This window comes from Dermacentor andersoni, chromosome 4 (genome assembly GCF_023375885.2).
Source record: "Dermacentor andersoni chromosome 4, qqDerAnde1_hic_scaffold, whole genome shotgun sequence".
NCBI classification, from domain to species: domain Eukaryota; kingdom Metazoa; phylum Arthropoda; class Arachnida; order Ixodida; family Ixodidae; genus Dermacentor; species Dermacentor andersoni.
In genome coordinates, this window is record NC_092817.1 from 16,395,479 (window position 1) to 16,414,805 (window position 19,327).

Below are 19,327 nucleotides of genomic sequence, written 5' to 3' on the forward strand. Positions count from 1 at the left end.
GAGCGGAGAAGAATGCTATCACTTCACCAAATTCACTGTGCCAACTGAGCATGCCTACTATATCAAACGTCACCACGCTCTGAACAGAGCTAAAAAAATGGAGTAAAAAAATGCACGCGCAGTAACCCTCGCGAAAGAAGAGTAAGCAGAACTCCCCTTTTTGTCTCCGTTGCTGCCTTGTGAAGACGCTGGTAACGGCGACATTCGAAGGGTGAAGGAAAACGGGCCAATCGAGGAGATGTCTGGACGGTTTTATCGAGGAAACTAATATTAAAGGGACCCCGAAGAGTACAGGTAAGCTAACCTGTATAGGCAAATTGTACTTCCTATATGTACTATTAAAGTAAGGGGCCGTTTCATTTATCATATATGAAGTATGCGTAAGAAATGGCTTATAGGCAGTTGCCGATTGAGCCTAACTCAGATCTCCGAGTTTAGATAAGTGTGAACATTGGGAAACTGCAGCGTACCTTCCAGGTATGACGTCTTCGGCATAAACAGTAGCGAGAATGCTTTGATTAGGTTGAGTAAGTAATTAAGCCATCGGTAGCACTGTCGGATAGAACGTTTGTGTGTTTGGAATGCGAAGGTGGTTGCACGCCTACTTATAACTTTGCTTTTGTTTGTTTATTTAGCTTATTTAGTTATGGTTCCTGGGCAGATTTGAACTGCGTCGTGAACACATAATTCTTTGATTACCGACGTGTGTATGCAAGTGTGACAATATTTCTTAATTAAATTATGGGGTTTTACGTGCCAAAACCACTTTCTGATTATGAGGCACGCCGTAGTGGGGGACTCCGGAAATTTTAGACAACTGGGGTACTTTAATGTGCACCTAAATCTAAGTACACGGGTCAATATTTATTGTGCTTTCAAGAAATAACAGTTGGAAGTGAGCAATCGCCCTCGTTCACGTTCCTCTCGTCCTCGTTTTGTTTCCGTGCTATGAATTTACATCGTCGACAACTAATCGGTGCTACGCGTCTCCTATGCTACTTGTTCGCAAATCACGATGGTTATACTATGTCGCGTGACCGCCTATGTGGTGACGTCTTCGTAACGTTTAGCGAACAATATTTTAAGTCGCACCGGGAGTCGGAACTCTTGTGTCCGTGCCATTAATTCACTCATCCTGAAAGCGTCACCCCAGAGCTCGATCGCTCCCGAGTTTCTCGAAACTCCCGCCTTCCTACCTAGCGCCTCTCGACTCAACATCTTCTTTTTTTTTTTTTTTATTCAGTGCGGTTCAGCGGTTGCCCAAGGAGGGCATCTCTACGTTGCACATGTATTTGAATACACAGGGTAAGAGTTAAGACTTCTTGAAAATGAAGCAGCTAGGAAGCAGAACTAAAGAAACGTCGAAGACAAGGTCAATGGGGGCGTCAGGCACAAAGCGAAACATAGCTAGATGAACGATTACAAGGCACGAAAGTTTCGTAACATTCTCGCTAGCTGCTTCGCTTGCAGACCCGTTTATTCATATACGGCGACTCATGCAGTATAAGTCAGAGTGTACAGCGACTCAAGATTATGCAGGCCGGCCTATGGCAGCCCCACGTCTAAGGTTATCGCATCGATCCCAGTAAAACTTATAGCAGCAACTCACAGATAACTGCGTCGCCTGGCACGCTGTTATGTACGTTATGACACGAGCTCAGTAACATCGGCGAGATTTTGCGAGAGCTCGGCTGAAGCCTGGTTCTCGACGCCCAAGAGCGTTTCATGCTATAAACTTTAGATATATGTAGCGCTACAGCAAGCTTTAGCCTAAAAGCGCGGCCGTATGTGACACGCAAGCAAGATCTGGTATAATCGGTAGTCCTGTTCAACGAAGAGAGTTCTTTCCACAGAAACCTTGCCTGCAACAAGCATCGAAGTGCGCCTATTAAAACGGCTATTTGCATTAATAACGTCAGATCATGGCAATTAACATAAATAAAGAGGAAACTGGTAGGAGAAAAAGAATCCATGTTGTGCCATATATACTGAAACTTAAACAATCGTTGTAAGTTGTGTGTTTAACATAACAGATTTATCCAGCATGCAAAGTTATGAGGTTAAGAGCCACACGAACCACGTCAATCGTACCAAAGCTTGAACAAAACACGCCTTTCATTTTCCACCGACTCGCAGGGAATGTGGAATGACCACCGGTAATTGCGGTTTCGCGCGGCAAACTAACGCGGCGCGGCCTTCTTTCTGCAAGCGGAAGTTCAAGACTAATGACAGATGCGCATCGCGGGCGGAGGTTCTGCGCGGCTAACGGAGTCGACTAAACAAGCAGGAACAAACGTGATATGTACAGCGCGACAGGAGTCAATGTGTCGCGCTTGCTGCTCGGTGCTCCCGTCTTTCTGAGAAGTATGCAAGGCTCAAAGATCAATACTGCGGCGAGCATCGATCAGGAAGCTTCGTGTAAGTATTTCTTTCCGTCAAGGTAACCGGCACTGGAGCAATCAATATGCAAATTCTCCGTGTCAGCCGATCACGTCTGTGTTCATTCCCGAGTGGCTTCCGAACGTTCCCTCTGACGTAAAATGTTACCGCGGAAAATAACCGAAACGGACGGCGGCACCATAAAAGTTCCTCTCTGTGCGACCACCTGTTGCTTCGGGGGAGCGAATATTGTGCAGAACGCGATCGCAGTACGAGTAATACAGAAGTTAGCGTGGCCGTCGGCTATGGGCAACGTCTACGAATAACTAAACGAAGCTGCTGCTATCAGTGGCAAAGCGGTCGCGCTCCTCGAACCGCGTCGCGCGCGGATCTGGAAAAACAGCGCCCAGGGAGGCGAGCAACAGGTCGGTGCACAAAAGAGTTGCACGGCGGCGGAGAGGCGGCCGCGCACGGTCGTCATCGGACATCGCACGGGCACGGCACGCGTACACACTCCGGCAGCACGGCATTGCAGGGCGTTCGTGCTGCGGCAGCAGTCGCCTAAAAAACTCGAAACAGGGACAAGGAGAGAAGAAGAACGTACGGGGCTCGGCGCGGCAGAACGGGTCGTCCGGGAGCACAGCAGCAGCAGCAGCAAACAACGGGCGAGCGAGCCGAGAAGGCGGGACCAGCAGTCGTTGATCGGCGTCGGAGCGGCGGCTGGAATCAACAGGTTGCAGGGGTCGGGGCGGTCATCCGCGGCGGCCCCGCGACGGCGCGGCTGTCCCGGCGACGACGGCGATGCGCGGCGGCGGAGGCTGTCGCAGCACCATGGCCGTTGGCGTCGGAGCTGCTCTCCTCCGCTGATGATGCTGCGCGAACCAGCGGTTCGAAACGCGAGAGCAGCGTCGCCCCTTTTTGTTTTTCACGCCGAGTGGCAGCAGCAACAGGCTGCTGTTTCGGAGACGACAGCGGCGGACGGTGGGGCCGCTGGCAGCAGCATCGGCAGCATGGCGCCCTGCAGCTGGTAAATACCGCGGCACAGAGATGGCGCCACCATACTGAGGCCGGCGTCCGCTTCGACCGGCCATCGCGGCCACAAGCCTGGACGCCCACCCACACGACGCGCGCGCCTAAACGCGTTCCACGCGGAACGCGCCCACTGGCGGGGAAAGAAGAAACCTGGCCCTAAAGCACTTTCCGCCCTCGCCCGCAGCCTAGCCTGTAGGTCGCGCTGACACTGCGGAGTGCGCCAAGAACAGTGCGGAGAAGTATGCACCACGTGTTGCGCGCCCGTTCCACTCTCGGAACTGTTTTTAATGATAAAAAATAACGTAACAGCGCGAAGGACATAAACTGCGAGAGACGACATACACAGCGCTGTGTATGTCATCTCTCGCAGTCGTTGTCCTTCGCGCTGTTACGTTATTTTTCATCATGAATTACCAACTAGCCCAAGCAACCACCCTAGTGTTTTTAATGGCAAGCGGTTTCCGAAATACCAGGATGTCGAACTGAAACTCAACCGACAAACATAATAATAATAATAATAATAATAATAATAATAATAACTGTTCGGCGCGAAACAATTCAAGCACCTAGGATGACAGCGAGATCTCAATATCTTGCACGATTGTTCGACTAACGACTTCAATCGGAGCACCCTACTAGCAGATTGCTACGACTTACGAGTTGCGTTGTGTGCGAGAATGGGGAGAGACGATGTGTATGTGCTTGTAACTACGGGCACTTCAGCAGAGACGCTTGCACTTCTGATGTCAGCCATGCCAGATGTGTTGCGTAACCGAAGAGTTCCTTCAAGGGCTCCTCGGAATCAACGTTTCTGGTGACGCTTCCAATTCGGCCATTAGGTCAACTTGCTACTAAAACTTGACCAACTAGGAAAACGCTGAGTGCGGTAAAGACGATCTTCTCAAGGAGGGATATCAACGAGTTGAGCTGCATGACTTATTGTAACCCCAACACAGTGGTTGCTAACAGTGGTGTAGCCAGAAATATCGTTCGGGGGGGGGGGGGGGGGGGGGCTCATGTTGTAGCTTGGCCTCCTCCTTAAGAGGTAGCTTTAACTCGGGTGCTGCTATTTAAATACATGTAGACGGGTAATTCGATTTCCCTCGCAACAACTGCACCAAATTTGACGATGTTTGTTGAATTTAAAAGAAAAACTTAAATCCTAGTGACTGTTGGTTTCGAAATTTTTATTTAGGTGGTCAATTCTTTATTAAAAATTGGTCAAAATCGCAAATTTTCAGAAAACGGAAGTATCAAGTTTAAAACTCAGTAACTCAACAATGAAAAACTATAGCACAATTCTGTGAATTGCACCTAATAGTACATCTACAGCGGACAAAATAGATATGTTAAACATGAATCTAAAAAAAAATTAGTATTATGGAAATACGACTTTTGCAGAACCCTTGTACACAACGTAACCAATTCATGCAAGATACAAATTGACACACCAAATTTGTCCGCATTGACTTTCCTAATAGTTGCCGTTTACAGAACCGAGATATCTGTTCTTGGTACATAGCTATTATTTTGTAAACGTCGTGCTTCTATATTTCCGAAATTTCAAAATTTTCAAACTATTTTATACAAAATTCAGGTCGTAAATCGAAATTCCGTTTCCAACAGACACTATAATTTACCTTCTCTCTCAAATGCAACAAATTTCATTAAAAGCGATTAGCAGGATTATCTCAGAAAAGCGTTTCTGCGTTTTACATGTATTTGAATAGGCCGCGTCGGATTGGGCCCCAGCTAAAGCTTCCTCTTAAACAATTTGTCGGGGGATCAAATACATGAATAATAACTGCATTACCATTCTCAAAAATGCTGTAAACGAATTCTTGAACGCTACGCACTGTCCAAACAAGTAAAATGTGTATTTTTTCATAAAAGGATATTCTCGTATGTGCTAAAAATTTTGCCCAAAGTAACTGATATCAATGATTCCATGTTTTTGTCTATTTAATAAGTAAAGAAAATATCACACGAACTTTAGAACTATATCAGTTCGAAACCAGGAAAGCAGCGCATGCCGCTCATATGAAAAATGAAACGGCCATGAAATGAACAAGTTGAGGACAAATATGTTAATTAAACTTAGTCATTCAAGAACCGTGTTTACATTCTTGTATATATGCAATGGCCAGTGAAAAATCTGCATGATGCTGTCATTTGTTGCAATGTATTACGCAGGAGCAGCTGTCACCGGTCGTGAATCGTGAGTAATTGCACCGAAATTATAGTCGCAACAGAGAGCACGTATAAAAAGCAGGAGTTCTGAAAGCTATACGAGGCCGAGTCAAATGAATGTGAGCCAATGCGAATATATGACAAACGGGGTACTTTATTAAAAAGTAGTCTTCATGAGAATTTATACATTTGCCCCATTGACTAACGAGTCGCGTGATTTCCGTCTCATGAAACTCCTTAGGTTGCTGCTTCAAAAAGTCTGTAACTGACTATTTCACGTCACCGTCCAGCACGAATCTAGTTCCGTTGAGCTGTTTTTCGGTTGCCCCAAAATGTGGAAGTCGCAAGGGGACAGGTCTGAGCTGCATGACGGATGTTGCAGGGTTTCCCACTTGAACTTTGCCAGTTTTGTATTAACCACATCAGCGACGTGGGGACGGGCATTGTCGTGGAACAAGATGACCCAATTCGTCAATTTTCCACGTAGTTTGCTCTTGATTGCGACACGCAGTGGTTCCGGCGTTTCACAATATCGGAAACAATTGACAGTCTCTCAAGATTGAGCAAATTCTGTCAGTAATGGCCCCTGACGATCGGAAAAAAAAGTCAACAACACCTTTCCGGCGAAAATGACGGCCTTTGCGTTCTTTGGCCGTGGTAAATTCGAATGTTTCCACTGTAAGCTTTGCCGTCGTGTTTCAGACTCGTAGTAGTGGCACCATGGTTCGTCCCCGATCACAATAGCAAACAAAAAATCGTCATCCTCATTGTGATACCGGATCAGATTAGTCAAAGCAGCGCCAAACTTCCACGTCTTCTGGCGGTGGATCAAAATCTTGGGCATCAATTGCACACACAAGAGCCGATAACCGAGGTGCTCATGAATTATGGCGTGAACCGAGCCGTGACTGATTTTCACACGCTCTGCCAGTTCATCGATGCTTGTCCTCCATTCTTGTCTCATCAGCTCATCAACCTTTGAAATTATGCGGGACGTTATTGCACGATGGCATTGGCCCGGTCTTAGAATGTCTTTGCAACTTTCCCATTCTTCTTTGAACCGTTTGCTCCCACGCTTTACAGTGGCCAATGAAATGCCATGTTCAACGTACACGGCAGCCATACGGCGATTAATTTCTTTTTGGGAAACACCTTTAGCTGTTAAAACCTTCGCGACACCACGCTGTTCAGCTTTTGGTGTGTCCATTATGTCAGGCAACTATGTTCAACCCAGTGTATGAGAGCATTAAAGAACATTTATCCTCACACATGCGTACCACTTTTGTAAATGAGAGATGCCACTCTGCTACGCGCATGCCTCGCAGATAATGAACCGAACCATTATTGCGACTCGCACTCGTGCATTAGAAATGCGAAGATACAATGGGATATACAAATGCCAAGATACAGCTTAATAAAGGGCAAAAAGTTTGACTGGAAACAAAGTTTACTGCACGTATACACGAAACCTCGCAACAAGATATTTAAGTATACGTATAAGTCTCCATTAAATCTACGTATCTAAGATAAAGTCGCTGTATATAATGCGTCAAACAAGGCAAATAAACATCTTGCGCGATCACAGATTCACAATCCTAGATTCCGCCCCAATTCCATCCACTCACCCCGATGTATCGCACGCGACGGAAGGCGGCGCGCTTGCTCCCCGCTTTTCTCCTTTGCGCACACACGACTGAGCCACCATCGTCGGCTCAGCCATTCCACCTCCCCTCCCCTCTACGCTTTCACTCGCACATACAGCATGCGGCACGCGGTCACGATGTTATCACCTTTGGACTTTATACGAAACATGAGGGCGACGGCGACGGAAGGAATGCGCCTTGAGTGTCCATATAATTACTATCGCAATAATATAATAAAAGTGTCTGGCAACTGAAGCGTCCCGTGGCTCATTACTTTCCACAAAAGAAGAAGTAACAAAATCGAACTTTCACCATGCGACAATTCGCTGCGCCGCAACAATTTATTTTTTTTTTCCTTCTGTAGGGCGGGGGCACCGAAATGAAAAAAAAAGCATAGGAAAGTATGTTGGCCACAATCGGATGCCTACTTTGGGCACCTAATTTAGCTACGGAAGGAATATCGAAGAAAACATGAGACGCTTGGTCCACTGAGAACCAACCATACGCATACTGCTCGGTATCCTACACCGGCGAGACAAGACTTTCCGGAGAAGGAAGGAAGGAAGGAAGGAAAAAGTGGAGAAGGAAGGCAGGGAGGTTAACCAGTTTAGCCTAACCGGTTTGCTACCCTACACATGGGAGCGGGATGGGGGGGATGAAAGATGGGGAGAAGAGATAGAGGGCACATAACACGGCACACACACGTTGGTTACAGTCTGTCACTCTTGTGCGGTACGTGACATCACTGTCACAGCCGCTTGTCCAAGCCCGTATCCTTCATAAACCGAAGTAGTCCCTTCGTCGCCTTCAGCTGCGATGTATTCAGTCGGCGATATGTGAAAATGGTTGCAACTGACAATGGTCTATTGTCAAGGTGCGCTAGAACGGACGCCATGGACTGTCTCTGAACATTATATTCAGGACAGTCGCACAGAATGTGTTCCAGCGTCTCCTCGCAAAGACAGGCATTGCAGAGAGCGTTGTCGGCCATTCCAATGCGAAACGAGTAAGATTTCGTGAAGGCCACCCCTAGCCATAAGCGATAAAGCAGGGTGGCCTCACTTCGGCGGAGTCCAGTTGGCATACACAGATGCATCAAGGAGGGCAAAAGCGAACGCGGTGCAATCCGTCGAGTACCCACAGTGATGGCGGCGAGCGACCATTATTTCTTTTTCTCTTCTGCTAGCCAGAAAGTGTCCAAAACTCTGCCAGGCGAAAATCCACTCGGCCAGAGAAAACCGAACGCGCACCGAAGTGCGCCGCGCGGTGGTCGGGGCCACGCGAGAAAAACGTATGCGCTCTGGCTGGCTCTGGCGGCCCGCGGGTATAGTAGCGAGAGCAAAAAAAAAATTGAAGACGCTCAATGTGTCCTCGCGAATAAAAGTCAAAGTAGAGAGAGAGAGAGTGAGAGAGAGAAACTTTAGTGAAAATGCCTGCAGAGTCGGTTAGGGTCCCAGTAGAAAAAATAAATAAGAACGTAGTTAGCTTGGCTGGCTTTAGTGTTTTGACATGGATGTTATGGCGCAGGTTAAAAAAAAATTTGATATTTTTTTTATGTGACATGGCGGCACGAATGAACCACCACAACGCTTCGTCTCACTGAACCTCCCTGCGTGCTTTGTCAACTTGTCTGCTACTGTGTTGATTTGACTTGTCTCGTTGTGTGTTCCGATGTAAGACTTTAGAAAAGTCAATGGACCTTTGGCGTTAAATGTTTATAACAACATTAAACCCACAAAGTTCCGCAATTGAAAATCTAAAGCACAACTTTGGAAATGTCAATGCACCTTTCACATCAAGAGTTTATGAGATTTATACCCATAAATTTTCGGAACTGACATCCATGCGCTCCATAGATTCCGCGGCCTCAGCGAGATGCCACGGCGAGCCCGCTCACCATCAAAACGCCCTTGAAACTTCGGGGTCGGATGGGGCTGCTTGGCGTTATGTGACTCTCGGTGCATGGGCGTTGCCGCAAAATCCAGCCCGAGTCCGCTATCTTCGTGGTTAAATGTCTTTTCGAGCGCCAAAAAGACATTCTAGACAAAATCTAGAATGATTTCCGGCGCCGGGGGTTGCTTTCGTCGGCGGTGCATGGACAGCACGAAAAAATTTCGGGGGGGGGGGGGGCTGAAGCCCCATTAGCCCCCCCCCCTGGCTACGCCCCTGGTTTGCTAATGAATGTCATCACCTTCTCAGTGAGCGGTAACCGTTGTTGTAAACGAAACGCGAAGTCTGCTCTTCTTACGCTCCATGGCGGTACGTGGCAAGCCGAGAATAACGCTCATTGTAAAAATTATTCGTAGGCCACAATGTGCGTGCTTTTGACTTCTTTGTCCGCCCAGCGAAAGACCACGCACAGCGTGCAGATGCGCAGGAGCGACGTATGGTTCAGTACAAACGGTCTTTGCTCGTCGTTCAGGAGCATCAACGTCCTAACCTAAAGAGCAGCTAACCGAGCGAAATGTCAATTGCTGGCTTCTTCTTCTTCATCTTTTTTTTTTTTGCTATAGACCAGAAGTTCGAAGTTCTAATTGATGTAATATAATGTTAATTCGCGATATCTTCGACACCATAGATCAGATACCACAGTTGGTTCACCACCAGTCCTGTAGTAAAAACCTGAAGCAAAACGAAAATTGACTTAACTATGCTGCTGCCAAAGTAACGTGTGTGGAAGCAACGCAGACCTTAGGCTGACGCAGGGATTCTAACTAATTACCTCTGATTTCCCCGTATTCTTGTATTTCTTTCGTAAATTTTGACCTCCTCTTCATGGACTTGCGCATGCGTCATGCGTATAGTCGATAGTACTATGCAGCATAACGCTGTGGGGCAAGATACAATAGACTTTGCCGAACTGGTTTGAGAGACAGTTTGCGAACAGTTATAAATATTTATTTCTCCGAACTGAAAATGAACCGGTACGAAATCGGAGCATATTGAATCCGAACCGAACCGCTATCTTTTTGATTCGACACCCTCGAGTAACCCATCTCATCAAATATCTATAATAAGCTGGCTAAATGAGTGGTTTTCTTGCTTCCGTTATCTTTTCCCAGTAAAAAGCGGAATTAAATTCCTTATATCTCCTATATACATCTTTTCAGAAGAAAGATATATATCTGCTGCCATGTTTGGGTACAGGACGGGACGTTTATATCTGATGCCATGTTCGAGTACTGGACGTGACATAGGCCGACGCTCGCTGGGATTTATGTGCATGCGTAATGCATCAAAACATGACAGACATGTTGTAGCAACTATCAGCCTGCCTTCTGTGTTGCGCGCAACAGCGACCCTGCCTTTGGCCATGAAGCCCTTTCCGACTTCTTAATGATATGGCCGCGTCGACCGTTCTGCAGATGACATTGTGTGAACTAAAAGCGCGGACGCGAAATACTAGTGTTCCTAAGCATGTACATGCCCCGCCGTTGACTACCGCGGTTAAACATGCCGCACTACGACAGATTCACGAAAAATACGATTCGGAAATGCCATCAGTCGACTTCTTTAAAAAAGCAGCGGAATCGGTACTCTAGGCTGCCATCTTTGCCCCTGCATATCGAGGTAATCAATGTTTCTGAAACGGCTATGAAACAAATTATAAATTAAGCGCTGAAAAAATTGTGCTGACGCCCCTGGTCACCAGGTTGCATTCAACAAAGAAAACACGTATTTTATTTATTTATTTACTTATTTATTTAATAATATGTTTGTATTATCTCATAGTATGACCATGCAAATAAGCAATATGCTCTTGTTATTTTATTTTATTTCTTTTTTTTACTGCCTGAGTTGAGATTGCTATTAGTAAAGGACGAAGTTGTTCAATTGCTTCCCCATCATAGAGCTAGGGAAAGAGATTGGACGTACGATGTGAATACAAATGTTGCACGCTGTAGCCACAAAATAAAGAAAACAAAACAAAAGCGAAACAATGACAACCACCATGGGCACCAAAATCATTCCGCAGGCCATGTTGTGCCCGTCTATGTCTGTGCATGCTCTCAGGCAGGACCACGGCTCAAGGACAATTATGAACATTGTGCCACTCGAGGGATTCACTGCACCTTGTCGCTGCATTTACCTGCAGTAAATGCAGCGTATCTACAACACTTTCAATATTTGCACCGTGTAACACTCGTCTGACAGTACTGAAATTGGTATTGATGCCAAAAGCGTATGCCTTTCTTAAAGCGTCGCTTTCTTTGTATACCACACCGGCGTTCGGTGTACGAAAGTACGCAAGCAACGTTTCTCACCGAATAGACAACTACTGTGGTAACTGGATGTGTGTCCGATTAGACGACATGGGCAACTGAGTATGTGGAACTAGGTACGTGCCAGTGGCTGTATGCCACCGGGTATGTGCGCATTCTTAGGCAACCTTCCAAGGTACGTATGTGCCGCTCTGCTGCCCTAAATGTGCGGTTGCATACGTGTAGTGCTATGTGTACTTGAATGTAGTGTCACCACCCGAATTTCGTTCTTCTTTTTTCTAAGGTTTACAAGCCTCCGTGTCCTGTAAGACTTGCCCACTCTGTGCTCTCGCCGGCGATTGGTTGTATATGAGCCATGGCCGCTGAAGAAATAGTTGTACACTACTTGCGTACGGCCCATTATTGAATATGCCTCTTCAACATGGAACACCGGAAACGTAGTAACACTTAATAATAAGTTAAAGAACGTGTAGAATCATTGATTTCGCTTAACCTTACCTAATTATCAGGGCACTCCCAGCGTAACATGCAACTTAGCCTCAGGTGTCCCATTAAAGCAACGCTTCTGCTGTCAAAGGCGTTTTACATCGCTAACCGGGACAAGTAATACATGTGGTTAGAAACTTTATTGGCTTCTATTTGCAAAGCAAGAAAGAAAAGTTCGACCGTATGGAAGACGACAGCCTCATGGGTTAGACAGTACTAAATGTTCGATGCTTCATAACATAGCAGACTTGGGCTAACTGAAACGTAGCGATGAACGGACAAATCATAGAGCAAAAAGACAAATACAATAAGGGAGTGTTCATCTTGTGCACTATAATAATAATAATAATAATAATAATAATAATAATAATAATAATAATAATAATAATAATAATAATAATAATAATAATAATAATAATAATAATAATAATCTCTACCACAGGGCGAACAAGGCCTCTACTAGCGATCTCCAACTGCATTACGCAGTCGAGGGCGGTATGAATTAGGTGTTGTGAGGAAATTAGGAAATTTGTAGGCATAAAACGGGGTCACCAGGTTCAAGACAGGGATAATTGGAGATCACTGTGTTCTTATTCCTCGTCTTCCTGAGCAGCAATCTTTCGTTGTTCATCATTTCTACAGTATTTGAATTACGGGGCTTCACGTATGTCGTTGATGCCAGACTATAGGAGACGTATTCACATAACCAACTTTTGGAACAAATAAGCAGACGGTTACACGAGCATGGGACTTCGGCCAGTACAGTGGAAAAATCAGTGATGTTGCGTACCGAAACGGCAACGCGCATTCCTTGTGGCTCCCTACGCGGCTACCCCTTCATCAACGCCCTCCTAGACAGCGGTGTGGCCCGACATCGACCATGACGCACAAACAAAGAAGCTCGCTCCGAGGCGACAATAACCGCCATCCTCCGTGGAAGCGGTAACGACTGCGAAGGCCAGTCTCATGACCCTGACACGCTGGCATTCATGGAGAGCATGGAACAAGTGCCGATAACTTTCGTGGAAAGAGCGTCAACCCCTGTTTCCAGATTGCTTCGTCATTGCTTCGTAGGCGGGCTCGAAGGTTGGACATCAGGGGCCGAGTCCAGCAAGGTGGTGCGACCATGGGTGGGATTTTGCGAACAGTTCGACCATTATGATCGACTGAGACACGGTCATCAGATTCCCTCGTCTCGTTGCCTAGGGAAAACGACTGTTTTAAAGTGGACATCTTTGGCGCGCTTATGTGTGTGCTGACATGTGTGTGCTCAGATATGTGGACATGTCTGAGCACACACATGGAATGCGGTCTGACATGTAATGCGCTCTGACATGGAGTGTGCTCCCATATCTGGAGCCAGTTGTGTACATATGTCAATTAAATCTGTTGTTCCATTCCTTTAACCTTCTGACCTCACCTCCTCAGTAATTCTCGGTGATAATACGGACAACGGCATACGTCTGCTTAGCCAGCTTATGCGATGCCCCTGTATAGCGCAGGCCAGCTAAGTTTTAGGCACCCCGGCGGCAGAGGCAAGCGACCCTCATAATGACGCCAGAGTCCGAACTACGAACCCCAGAACCGTATCAAAACAGGGGCAATAGCGGCTGCATCGGAAATCATTATTAAATGCGAGAGAACAATAAAAAAATGCATGCAGAAACTTCTCTCGTAGTTGTCTCAGTAGGCGTAAGCATTGTGCGAGTTGCTCATCTCCACGCAGCCCGCTGTCATTATCAAGGTTATGGAACTTGATCCGACCAATATGAACCCTTATCCACTCTCATCGGTCGTTCGCTTATCATGTTCGATAGCGAACACGATAAGGCAGGTTTAATTAAGGTAGAGTTCATTACGGAACTCGAACCCGCGACCATTGGTGTTAATTAATGTGAAGTTGAAGTTGAATTAATGTGAAGCCATAGTTGATTAAGGTATGGCTAATTAAGACACTCCAACCTTTGGCGGTAGTAGAACCCACGACCTTTGATGTTAATTAAGGTGAGTTAAGGTTAATTTAGCGAAGCTGTTTCAAAACTACCACTACATTTGGTGATGGGGGTATTCAGTGCTTTATTGTTGGTTCGGATGCTTGTTTTGAGCTTGCCCTTTACTGAAACGTTCGCTGTTCTGTGGGTTGTATCGTTGATTTGAATGAATGTATGCACTGTTTCGCTTCACTTAGCATGCTAAGCGCTTGTATCCTCTACCTTCCGTAGGTATGAGCCATTGCACTTCTTAGGTTGCTTACGGGGTATGAGTCATTGCTTTAGAGGGTATGAGCCATTCATTGTCTTACGTGACGGTCAAATATCTCGTTGGGTAGTAGAGGTCATGCAAATGCTTACGCATTTGAAAATTCCGGAAGAACCCCATTCCACGATGAATGTCGACTTTAATGCGGTTAGCAATGCAGCAATGTAGCGAATAGCAATGTAGCGACACACCATGTTGCCACCGCTGAGACGCCTCCTGTGCTCGGCTTGTATGCAGCCGGGCTCCCCTCTCGCGTTTCGCTCTCAGGAGCCCGAGCAACAGGTACGTGATGATGTCACGCGGGAAATCTGGTATAATGCATGGTAGAATACTGAACACACTATAGATTTAGGGTATTTGAAGGTTCATATGCACTATTTCATATGCACTTCATATGCACTATTTGAAGGTTCATGAACCGGACCCATGGCTCCTAGCCGAGGTCTGGCTCGGGCCCACCAAAGGAATTTTATGTGCTCCAAAGTGCTGACATGATAACATCAACTTCATTTTATTTTTGCGTGAACTGGCTGAAGCCCGAGCGTGCCTTTTGTACTAAAGCCTGCGTTTCGGGGGGAAGTCTCTTCTCGTTCCGCGCGCGGTCTCTGGCTTGTATGTTTCTTGAGTTGTTTCAACTGTCCGTCAGGATTCCCCTCGTGTGCTATAGTGTATTTCTCCGTGGTGTTCCGGCAAGCACCCTTCACGCTTCAAGGGAGTCCGTGTATACGATCACTTTCCCATTGGCAGAGTCGGGGAGATTTCTTTGCCCGTCTATGTTGTACCGGATAGCTTGCAATTCAATCTCCGTTGTGCTCTACGCTTTATTTCTTTATTTATTGCGACCAAGACTTACGCATGCAATTGACATCACTGACGTAAGCTTGCTTCATGGCATATCAGTCCTACGGAATCCCGCAAGGTGGAGGAAGGTTGATGAAAGGGAAAATTGTCATCTACCCAAATGTAGCACGAAGCTACAAATGCACCGCTTCGAAGAAAGCTTTGCAGTTGAGGAAGAATATGTCCTGGTCCGGGATTCAAACCTGGGACCAGCGCCTTTCCGAGCGGATGCTCTACAATCTGAGCTAATCATGCTGCAGGAGCCTATCAGGTTGCAGAGTGAGACTGAATTAATTGACAGCTCGAAGCACTTGGACACTTACTATGGATTTAATCAGTTCTGCGGAATCCCCGGGTTTGAACATAGACCAGGACGTATTTTTCCTCAACTGCGAAGCTTTCTTCGAAGCGGTGCCTTTGTAGCTTCGTGCTATATTTGGGTGGATGGCAATTTTCCCTTTCATGAACCTTCTTCTACCTTGCGGGATTCCGTAGGACTGATCTGCCATGGAGGAACCGTACGTCGGTGATGTCAATTGCATGCCTAAGTATTGGTCTCACCAAAAAAATAAAAAAAAATGACGCCGTTGATAAAATACTGTAGAACTAATACCGATGCGCACAATTGTGTTTACATCCTATGCAACATGTAATATCTCGTGCAATGTGTGTATTCCATAAAGGTCAGAACTTTAACCTCACGCGATTGTTATGTTTATGCACTACACCGCTTATTTATTTGTTTGGTTTGTACACATAAAAACCAGTCACAGAGAAGAGGAAGAGAGCTAGCTGGCAACTGCCATTAGGAGGGGCACAGCTCCTGTCGGCTCTAGAAGAGAAAAGGTGCATAGAAAAAGAATAGTGAAAAGATGAACAGGAGACATATTAAGAGGGAGAAGAAATAAAAAAAAAAATGAGGAAGGAGGGGAGAGAAGAACAACACAAGAATAAAACATGCATGTGCGTCACACGGTTATCGGGCGGCATTTAACGTCTGGCACGAAATTGGAGCAGAATCGTAGGTTATAGTCGGGAGTCTAGATTTGTTGCTTTCAAGAATGCTATAAGGGGCTCTGTGCGCTACATCACGTTTGGACGCGCGACCAATGGGAAGTATAATGTCATCCATTGTAGCACATCATGCTAAGCCAAGTATTCGGTAGTCTCTGTAAAATACAGACCACTGCGTACTTATGGAAGGACTGTCCAATATTATATGGCTCAGTGTTTGTGTTGCCCCGCAGGAAGCACAACGATCACTGAGTGATTTGATTGATTTGATTTATGGGGTTTTACGTGCGAAAACCATAACTTCATTACTATTTTTACATTTCTATGTTCAGCGCCGCGAGGCCAGATAATGCAGCAGCAAATAATACAGCAAGTGCAACAGAAAATGCAACAATTTCAACAACAGATGCAATCCGAACTTCAGCAGTGTACAACTTATGTGAACGACTCCTTAACCAGCATTAGGAGCGAGGCGCGAAATCGCATCGGCGCTAGTCTTGCCGCAAACCCGAGATCGTTGGCCTATCGCCGCACCAAAGCTGTGTCCGACGTCACGGACAACGACAGCATCAGAGATGGCAACTAATAAAGTATTTAATTTAATAATACGATAACTTAATTTAATTTTTAATTAAACTTAACTTGGAAAAAATTAACTCAATTAAATTAACAAGGTACTTAACATCTAGAAATCTGGCAGTGGAACTGCCGCACGTTTCACGAACATACGGCGGCCCTCCAGAGATATATCCCAATTCCACCACTTCCTCCCGAAGTAATATGCCTACAAGAAATAGGGAAACGTCCGGTCAAATTGCTGGGTTATTACACATCATACAGTTCGGAATATCCCCGCGTTTAAATGCTGTTGGCCAAATCCATCTCGGTCAAAGAGAATTATTATAAGAAATTTGATACGAACCATCAATTTGTCAGAATCTTCCTCCAGAAAAAAAGGAAGACTCGCACCATCATTCTGAACATATATAGCCGCCCCAAGGAAAGACACGAGGGTTTCGCAGAGTTCTTCTCAGTAGCAAAATTGGCAGGGTACGCTAAAAACCAACTCGTGGTGGCGGCGACTTCAACGCACATCACACATCGTGGGAATACAACAAAGACACCCCCAAAGGAAACTCGCTAGAATGCACAGCAGAGAAACTAAGCTTTCACTTGGCCGCCCCCCGACGGCGTCAACGAGGCTGGGTAACAGTGTGAGCAGGAATACTCTCCCGGAGCTTACGTTCACCTTTAACATTTAGAACGTCACGTGGTCAAACCTACACGAAAATCTAGGCTGCGACCACTTTATCATCTGTACATCAATAGAGTCACCAAAATTACGCAGGATAACGGGTGACATCATACTGACGGATTGGGCGGCTTTTCGAAAACGCCCTTGCCAGGAGCAAATACCAAATGATGTCAATGATTGGGGGACTTTTATTCACGAGGTACACGAAGAGAATTCCAGGAAGGTCGCTCGCACAATATAAACGCTGGGCATCGATCGACACCTTCTCCATCTCTGGGAGAGCAGCCGCAATCTCCTCAAAAGGTGGAAAAGGCAACGCATGAAGCGCAACCTTTAAAGACGCATACAGAGTCTCTCTGAGGAGGCCAACGAATGTGCCGCACAGCTGGCTACAGATGGTCGGGTACAATTTTGCAGCTCCCTTAGGGACACCTTGTGCATCTTTCGGACCTGGGCAATCCTCAGAAGCATGCTGTATTCCGACAAGTCCAAATTGGCTGTGAACCGAATGCTGCAAAGAATAGCAGACGACTTCGCGGGCATGGACCAAGACTTGATCCCGGCGCTAGTCCTACACTACATAGACACTGAGGACATTCGACCAGCAGCATCACTTACGAGGTATCCAACAATCTCGAATTAGACGCGCCTATCCCCAAAGCGGAAGTTCTCGCCGCGGCCCAGGCGGCTAAAAGAACGGCGGCTAAAAGCCCGCTGGCCGGACGAAGTCGCGAATTTATTGATCAGAAACCTAAACGATGAGATCTTGGAACACCTCACCTCAACGAGCAATGTTTGGAGAAAGGCTACGTTCCACCGGAAAGGAAGGATGCCAAAATTATAACAATAACTAACCCGAGCAAAACACCCGCTCTCGAAGCCCTAAGAGCCACATCACTAACATCGTGTATGGGCAAGCTTTAAGAGCGAGTGATTCAGATCGGACTCCAAAATTTTATAGAAAAGAATTCTATGCTACCATGCTGGGTTTTGGTGCCGGGCTATCGACTCAGGACGCCTTCCTCATTCTCAGGGAGGAGGTCCTTAGCCGAATACCCATAGGGGGTGAACATTTAATCTTCACTTTAGACCTTAAAGGGGCATTCGTTAACATCTCTCACGGAACAATTCTATCCGAGCTCAATGCAATAGGCGGAGCGAGAATCTTAACCACAACAAATCCTTCCTCTCCGGGAGAACGGCCGCCATATGGCTACAGCAGACCAGATTCGACCCCATACAAACGCCATACAAGGGCACACCACAGGGAACCATCTCCCCACAGCTCTTCAACAACGGATGCGCAAGCTTGCTCACGCGCTCGAAGAAATCCCGCACCTTGGTAACATTTTGCATACGGATGACATCACCCTCTCGGCTATAAGAAGCTCACTTGCGCAAAAAGAGCAAACACTACTAGAACCGCGTAGGCCATAGCTGGGTTCGCCACGAAAAGTGGACTCATCTGCGCCACCGACAAGTCGGAAGTCATTCGCGTCCACGGCAAACGCTACAAGAGCAACGGGGAAATAGTGCCGATGAACATCAGTAGACACGACGTCTCGTCATGCTCCCTTGAAAGCTTACTTTTCCGCATTATTAGTGTGTGTGCAAAGAAGCCTGCTTTGGGATTGCGGAGTGTAAAAAGTGATATAATAGGTGATTGGTAATGTGATAATTAGTAGATGATTGGTAGCCTTAAAAATGAATATTGGTGACGTCACCGCACTCACGTCGTAACATTAAAATAAAATAAAATAAATAAGAAGGAGATAATCTGTACTCGAACGCGAACAGAAGAGAAAGAAACCATGGCCCGGTTAACCAGACCCGGTCTTTAATTGAATTAGTAAGTATACATAATTTGCCCTATGTTTTCCTTGGTGTCTTTGTTGGCTTCTCATGCTATGATTAAAAAAAATCGGGACCCTCGGTTAACCCCCTTTCTTCTCGTTCTTACATAACGAGGGTCTCGGGTCCGGCAACATCGTTGCTTTCAGGTAGCA

The 19,327-nt window shown here is 46.2% G+C and overlaps 1 protein-coding gene across 1 annotated transcript in view; it reads right to left on the reverse strand.

Annotated features, from left to right (window-relative positions):
• Positions 1–3,378, reverse strand: part of LOC126535780 (rho guanine nucleotide exchange factor 17-like) — a 241,754-nt gene extending 238,376 nt beyond the window's left edge. Inside the window, exon 1 of the mRNA XM_050182574.3 lies at positions 2,984–3,378. The gene's annotated coding sequence lies outside the window, so the exon portion shown is untranslated. The remainder of the gene's footprint in view (positions 1–2,983) is intronic.
• Positions 3,379–19,327: the final 15,949 nt, after the last annotated feature.